Source organism: Pistacia vera, unplaced genomic scaffold (genome assembly GCF_008641045.1).
Source record: "Pistacia vera cultivar Batoury unplaced genomic scaffold, PisVer_v2 Contig7, whole genome shotgun sequence".
NCBI lineage: Eukaryota > Viridiplantae > Streptophyta > Magnoliopsida > Sapindales > Anacardiaceae > Pistacia > Pistacia vera.
In genome coordinates, this window is record NW_022196556.1 from 516,070 (window position 1) to 524,982 (window position 8,913).

Sequence of the window (8,913 nt, forward strand, 5' to 3'; positions counted from 1 at the left end):
TCTGGTCGGAAATTGCGTTACGACACAGACTCGTCAGATCTGTGTCGTAACGTGTCGATCTGGCCTTTTCCGGCCAGATCCATGGCTGATTTGGCCGAAAAAGGCCAGATCTACGGGCCAGATCAACCACGGATCTGGCCGTTGACGCCGCAGATGGAGTTTTGCAGCCTCGACGGCTAGATCGACACGATACGACACAGATCCGACGAGTCTGTGTCATAAAGCAATTTTTCGGCTAGATTCCTGCGATGGTAGCCGGAATCTGGCACTGCGGGTGGTGGGGGTGTTTTTGTCATTTAACAAACTTTTTATATATGGGAGTGTTTAGTTAAATTAGCAAACTAGGGGGTTTTTTAGAAATTTTTAAATTTATAAAAAACTAAAATATAAAACTTTCAAATGCATTTTAGTCTTTTCACTATTAATAAACATAAATCACTAACAGCACATGACGGAAGGTACCTGTTTGTCGTTTCTAAACCTTTTAGGTATCAATTTGTCGTTATAGCGCAACAAACCTTGGGTATGCGCAAGTCGTTCGGCCTTTTCTTTTATTAAACTTTCTTTATTATTTTTGCTAATAAAAATGACTCACCATTTTCAATATCAATCCATTTATAGTACAATCACTATTGTTCATTCATCTTGATTTTAAAACCGATGTAAGCTTTCTCACCTTGAAAAAGTAAGAATTGTTGAAAGACAAATTTCTATCAAATCTCTTAGTAATGGCAATCACAAATTTTAGGATCATGATTTGTAGCTCCCCATGTTCCTTTCAGTTTTGTGGTTATTATGTTTAATGGTACAATTATCACTTTTCAATGAGACATATGCAGCATGATTAAAGCCCACCATGATTGGCCCAAGGTTTTCAAGTTTGAAAAGGTCCTTTAAACCTATGCAATTATTGTATTGGATCATTTAGGACATTATTAACGTGGCATGTTCCTTGTTATGACCTTTATTTTTAGAAGTTTATAGTTCAACATTATAAGTTTAGGTATTGATATTATGTACAAGTTTATTGTTGTTATTACTATTATTATTATTCTATCAATACAAAGAGAAATGTTCCCACGATTTTATAATTTAACAATCCTTGACAGTACGATTATAAATCAATTTTTACGCATGATTTGTGGATAAATCAGCTGGAAATTAGCTTTTAGATGCATTTCTCCAACTTATCCTCAAAACTATATGAAAATTGTCCATCTATTTCCAAGGTTCCATTTTCACCTATATTATTTAGGGGAATACATTTCATTGAGTCCAAAACCACTTCAACATACCATATGAGAAGTCTCTGTCATACGAAATTCCTGTTTATTTATCTTTTGTAATATTTTCATGCCAGAGTTATAAAAAAAAAAAAAAAAAAAAGCACAAATGAGAGATGTCAACATCAAGGTCCACCTCTTGGAGCACAATGTCCATCTTGCTTAGTGTATAAACAAGAACAAGGCCACAATCCTTGTGATAGATGCTTTGACATAATTGCTCTGGCCTTATAGCTTCATGGATCACAGCTATTTTTGTCAAGTTTATTTCAATCTTGACAAGTGGTATTAGAGCCTAGGCCTTTTTAAATCAAATTATCTTCAAAAGGCGGTTTTCCACATGCACAATTCACATAACTTGACTTTTTCGTTTTTCTTACAAAAAAATCCAATGTGGTATGATGTATGATATAACTGGCAAACCTAACAATATATGGCTCCAGGCAATTAATTTCATATTCAAGGTTTTTGTTCCTTGTTTTTATACTTTGCTATTGATTTTTCATTTCTTAGCAAAAGGTATCTTAATTTACTAACAATATATGCAGGTGTCAACATGAATTATTGACTATTGACTATGACTACATCTGAGCTTATGTCTGCTAAGTAAAAAACTCACGTGTAAGTGTTGGTATGCCAAGTCAGCACCAGGCTGTCAAGTTTAGCTTATGCTATTTAATATAAGCAGCTTTTACAATGAAATCGCTGATTGATTTGTAGTTAAAAATCAGTTCGCTCATTCTTTTGCATTAGACTATGGCTACTTTTCCTGGTGATTCTCAGTTCCCAAACACAAATGTTTTCTCGGAATATCTTCCATACATTTCATTGAGTATTCTAGAGAAACTGATTCTCTGGTTATTTACTGCATGGTGTCGATTAAATCAACCTCTGGTAAATTTGCATATTTCTTCATCACTGAAACTATGTTCGTCATGTTGTAAATGTCAACTGCACATGAAATTGGAGTACTCTAGAGAAACTGATCTCACACAGGCGAAATCTCAAATAATGCATCTGTGACATTTTTACAAAACTCACAGAAGGTTCTCAGTTTGTTCATGATTTCGTTAACTAAATGAAGGATGCTACTGATAATTTGTCTGCTTCAGGGACTGAAATTAGTGACTTTGAATTGATCTTGTATATCTTAGGCGGATTAGGGCCTGAGTTTGATATTGTGGTTGTCAATTTAACGTCTCTAGTCTCACGATGTGAATCACTGACCTTAGAAGAAGCTTTGTTCGAACTTCGACCTTTTGAAAGTCGATTAGCCAGGCATCAATATGTTTTTTCTGACCTTTCAAACAGTTCTGCTCTTTACGCTGCCACTAAATTCTCTCCTTCTAATTCTCCATATAATCCTGGCAATTTGTTCTCTCTTGTTTTTTTAATTCACAACCCTTACCTTCGTCACCATAATTCCATAACTCACAAATTCCACCAAGAAACGGTCAAGGTCGTTGTCGTTCTGGTAATGGCGGAGGCAAACCAATTTGTCAGCTCTATGGCAAATCTAGTCATGTTGTTATGCATTGCTATCACAACTTCAAAATCAGCTTTCAAGGACCTTCTCAACAACAATTTCAGCAGTCTCAGTTCTCATCGGCACAACAATCTTCACTTCCACAACAGCAATTTGCGCAACAATTACCAATGCAACGGTCTCAATTTACTCCAGCTTCGTCAGCAGTTGCTTTGCCACCATCTTCGTAGTCAAATACTTCAGCTCCTCTATAGAATTCAGCACAAGCATAACCTATATTGCATCACCTGCAACATTTAATGATGCTTCTTGGTATCTCCATAGTGGCGTATTAGATCACATTACTTCTCAACTCAGTAATCTCTCAGTCCATAGTGAGTTTCAAGGTTCTGAAAAGCTGGCTGTAGGTAATGGTGTTTTATTGTCTATATTACATATTGGTTATACTACTTTGCTTTGTGCTAATTCTTAGAAGCTAGATCTTTGCAATGTGCTAATCAAGATTACTTCAGGATAATTCCATTATTATTGAATTCTTTGCTACTTGCATTATTAAGGACTAGAGAACCAAATTTGTTCTATTGTAAGGACAGCTTAGAGAGGGACCTTACAGTTTTGCTTCGTTAGGGCTTCAGACTTCAGAGGCTGTGATTTCTTCCACACCATTTGTTAACTTTTGTTCATTTACACCTCAAAATCATGTAACACACTTAGTGTACAATGTTGATGCATAAATTCTGTCCACACACATTATGTTACCTGTTGCTACTTCATTTGCTTCTGGTGAATGTAATCTCTCTGTAAAAAATAATAAAAATATTGATTTGTGGCATAAACGTTTAGGCCATCCTCAAGTCGTAGTATTGAATAAATTGATTAATTGTAGTTTTGATAAAATTGGTTCTTTTTCCTCTGCTTGTAAGTTTGGTAAGTACTTTCAACAGCCATTTCCTACTTCTGCAGCCATTTATCCAGCCCCTTTAGAGCTTATATATGCTTATCATCAAAATAATGTTAAAGTTGAGAAACAGTTTCAAGTTCCCCTTAAGTAATTTCAATCTGATAATGAAGGAGAATTTCAAGCCCTGATCCCCTACTTTAAGCATTCTCCAGTTAGTACTCATACTTCAAGTCAGCATTCTTCTGTTTCAGAGCATAGTTCTCAACACACAATGACTGCCTCTTTTTGGTTCTAGTGATTCTTCAGCTAGTGGTTCTTTTACAGATCCTTCCAAGTTTAATTTCTTCCGGTCACACACACCTGTATCAGTTGACAGCATTGTTACTATTCCTGAAGTTCCATTTCATCTTGAGCTCAATATGGCTCCACTCTAGGCTACTAGAGTACATTTAATGCAAACAAGATCTCTTACCAAGAAGGCTGCTTAACAAGCTCTCTCTACTGCTCTTTTAGCCTCAACAGTCATTAATCCTCAATTCACCTTCTTCTCTCTTTTCCTTCTCTCTCCTCTATTCTCTTCTCTCTCGGGCTTCTTTCCCTTTTTCATTTTCAATTTCTTATGGAGGGCAAGTGGGCAGCCCAGATTTTTAATTGCCCAAAATTGGAAGTTTAAAGTTTATAATGATAAACAGTAGTGCACAGACACCTATTCTCATACCTATTGGAGTGGCCCAAGTTTGTAGTTTAGCTTTGATCAAGTTTCATAATTAAGAATCCTTGGCCCATTACAATGCCGCCTTCATCTACTTGCTAAACCCTTTTCATCCATTGAAGTTTTACCAAGATCGACATGTCATACTCTAATGGATAAACTCAGATTCTCACTACTCTATACATTTGACTGAGTTTGATATCTGAAACATTTATTCTTAGATACTGGAGTTTGGGATACAAATGTTCAAGATATATACGAGGCCACATTCAAATCCCATTTTCGCTACGTTTTGACTATTTTAAAGAGGTATTTGATTAACAAAATTATCTTTTAAGTATTACTACACATTTTAATACTGTCAAAAGAACATATTGGATATAGAAAACTCATTTGAACAATCATATAGAATGTACATAATAAGATTCACATATGTAGTGTTTTATTAAATGGAAAATGTCGAGAATTTCCTTTCAATTCCCATCATAAAAATATCAATGTGTTATGTTTGCAACTTAAAAGGTTCTAGAACCAATTTAGTGTCCCCGGTAACGGAAATCCTTGTGTTCAGAAGATCTGTAGAGTGGAGGATCAGCCAAAGCTTATGCAGGCTTTATAGCTCTATTGTCTGCAAGAGTTATGAAGAAAGCTGCATTGTCCTGGCATCCTTAGTGTTCGTCACAGCTTTATGATCAGCACTCTTCAGTTTGTTGTTACTGATAATCTACAACCCAAAATTCATATACAACTTCTCACATTAATTCAACCAAGAAGTATTCAATGTCACAAGTAAACCTTTCTATGAAATTCTTCATTGAAAATCCGATTTTCTCAGAAACCAACCAGACAAATAAGTATAACACTATTATTCTTCTCTTAGCCGTTTCATCGAACAAGTTGTGTACGCCGGAGTTAAACACATACATATCGAAATAAAGATATTTGCGCAGACTTAAAGAAAGGAAACAGTAGCTTACATTTGTGAACTTTTCCCGCTTAAATTTTTCATCCCCAACCTCTTAACATCTGAATTCTCACTTTGACCGCCTGAAGAAAGTAATTTAATAGAAAATGTTTGAACACAAGTGAGATTTGAATGACTAGATCAGTTACAAGATGAAAATTGTAGCACTTACAAATCACACTCTATATATTACTGAAACAAGAATAATACATAAATTACTTACATTTGTGAACTCCAAAACACCGACTGGAATCGGACGAGAAGATGGTGGAGAAGAGTGGACTATGGAAGAAGAAGATTGAATGAACGAAGCCGAGAAGGAGACGTGGACTGGAATCGGACGTGTACGTGAAGAAGAACAAGACGCGCGCAATATCAAAGGAAATTGGGGAATTAGTTTGGGTTTATATAGGAATGCGCTTTTAGTAATTTTCTTGAAAATTCTGGTCATTTCTTTAGTTCATTATTTTTTTAACTAAATTTTTAGTTATCATTAGTATATTTTATATTTTGTAAATCACGTTTAGCGGCTAATATTTATGTTGCCAAAAAAACATATTCATAACTAAATTTTAGTTGCCAAAATAATTTCTTTAGTTCATTATTTTTTGTAACTATTTTTTTAGTTACTATTAGTATATTTCATTTTTTGTAAATTTTAGTTGCGAACAAATTTTATTTAAAACTAAAATGTTAGTTGCCAAAATAATAATTTAGTTGCTCCATATTTCATCTAGTGGGAACATGGGGCGCTAAAAGGGGTGGCTGAATTTACTTCTATTTGGCAACTAAACACTTAAGTTGCCAAAAAAACATTATTTACAACTAAAAAATTAGTCATGAAAAAATAATTTTAGTCACAAAAAATTAATTTTACTAACTTAATTTTTCATTTTACCAGGAAGGGAGGGTGCCAAAAAATAGCAGTTACTTTGGACGTCTAAATTCAATTTAGTTATTAAAGATGAGTTTCTGCAACTATTTTTAATTAGTTGCAAAATATTAGGTGCTGAAAACACATTTTCTTGTAGTGTGTTCACCACAAATGCATTCGGAAGAGGCTCAACACCAATCCATTCCCCATCCTTGAAGACCTGAAGCCCACTAACATTCCCTTCAAGTAGGATTGTTATGAGATCAGGGTCACAATGATTAGGAATTCCCAAGGTCAAGCTTGGGTGCGTGGATAATGGTTAACTGATCCTAATGACACTTCACTTAGTTCATCTCCAAGTAACCGGTTTCTAGTCCCAGTCCTTCACTAATTGGCTCCAGGATCACTGAACCCAATTTCTTTACTTCAATTGAATATGCCCCTACAACCTCACTAACATAAATGAGATATGAAATAAATCATCCATCACACAGAATTTCGCCTTCATATAAAATATGTAAAATTATAAAACAATAAGATTTACCGGTATCTATTTGGCCTTTCAGGCCATTGTTGTAGGCATTCGTCTAAAGGATGACAAGGATGTCTCAAGTTGTCTCGCCAGTAGTGAATCTCTCCACGATTATAATTTGCAGAACTTGCGCAAAGCCTGCAGCTTTTATTTGGATCCTCAGCATACACACTTGCCTGGTACTCAGCAGGCATCTCAAAGAACTCCCTGAAGACACTCATGGCCTCATTTATTAGTTTCTCTGGAACTCCATGGTTTGTGATCTAGTTTCCAGAATGAAATAAATTTATTAAAAATAAAAAATTCATTCTTACAAAAAAAGCAGAATCACTTCGAGAAACTTGTGAGAGAAAGACGTGTGAACCTGGAAAAATTCAAACTCTTTGCTGGCCTTCAATATTCGCTGGATTGTATCACTTCGATTATGACCAACTGCTTGACTTAAATCAATGACATGTGGTATTGTAAAAAGGAACAATCAACTTTCCAAGTCCTGTTTCTGGAGGAAATATGTAATTCTCAGACGATTCATCTTTATGTAAATCTATGAAACATAATTGTTTAAGAGTAGTACAAATAATAAACATTGAGTTTGGAATTGCTTGCTAACTGATAGGTATGTAAATTGTTTATTCCTTTGCAATAGGCCATTCTTTTACTAAGTTTTGCCGGCTAACCTAAAATTATTAATGCTTAATAGAGTTTACTTTGTAATTAGCAACATTGTCATTCACAAGTTGCTACCATGACTATCGATTATCTCCTTCCAAACAACAATTACCATAATTATCATATATGTAAAAGAACATTTCCCTCTTCTAAGGCATATTAGTTGCCTATAGCCCTATACAAGGAGAGGAGTGGTCCTTGTAACTAGACACAACTTAAAGGGGAAAAGTAAATGGAAATAATAATTTCTCTCATTGTATTTCTTCAACTTTTTCTCACTTTCCTCCCTTTCTCTCCAACCAAACACCATTATTAATGGTATATATTGTAAATATTGTAAAGTGGTTAGTTTGAAAAGTTTCAGAGATGAAAGAAAATTCTAGAAGAGAAACACGCAGAAAAACAGAGCAAGAAACGTGAAAACAGAGCGAGAAACGTGTGAGTTCTGCAGAAAGGATTCTGTTATTTTTCACTCTCTACCTAACTGAGTACAAAGGAAGAAAAGTTGTCTTTTTATATATACAGCCATCAGGAAACGCAGCGTTTTTATAATATTGCTAAAACACTGCGTATTACACTTATGCCTTACAAATATTGAAAGCCCCAGACTACTCAAAACCGAGAGCCTACATTCTTCTTCTTCTTCTTTTATCAACATCTTCCCTTAAACTATACACCTTATTGATTCTCCATTCTCTTCAATATCACCCCTTAAACTGAACACTCTTTTGATTCTCCATCCTTCTCAATATCATCCCGTAAGCTAAGCTTCTATTGTTGACTTCCAGATTTATGTTGAGAGTGTTGATTTTGCTCAGTGATAGAGTGTGAATCATTTAGAGATGAAACAACATTTAGCTTGTGTCTAAGTAGCTCAAACCATGATCCAGAGAGAGGCTTTGTAAGAACATCAGCAATCTGATACTCAGACGTAACATACTGTACACACAACTTCCTTTCAGCTGCTAATTCTCGTACGTAATGAACGTCTATCTCGATGTGTTTAGTTCTAGCATGGAAAACAAGGTTTGAAGATAGAGCACCTGCACTCGTATTATCACACCAGAGTATAGGAGTTCTATTTATTTGTAAACCAAGTTCTTTGAAGAGATTCTAAACCCATACCAATTCTGTAGCAGCCTGACTCAGAGCTCTGTACTCTACTTCTGTGGAGGACAAGGCCACTACTTTTTGCTTCATAGAACACCATTGCACCAGATTACCTCCTAGAAAAATTCCATAACCAGAAGTTAATCTTCGGTCACCTATGTCACTCACCCAGTTAGCATCTGCATATCCTTCTAAGAGAAAATTTTATTATTTCGAAAGATCAAACCATCCTTACTTGTGCCTTTGATATACCTTAGAACCCTTTTGTATGCTGTCCAGTGAGCAATGGTAGGATATTGTAAGAATTGACTTAATCTATTTACAGCAAAAGATAAGTCAGGTCTTGAATGAGTAAGGTATTGCAGACCCCCTATAATGCTCC

General features: G+C 35.2%; 1 pseudogene; it reads right to left on the reverse strand.

Moving 5' to 3' along the window:
- Positions 1–4,918: 4,918 nt before the first annotated feature.
- LOC116114063 lies at positions 4,919–8,631 on the reverse strand (annotated as a pseudogene).
- Positions 8,632–8,913: the final 282 nt, after the last annotated feature.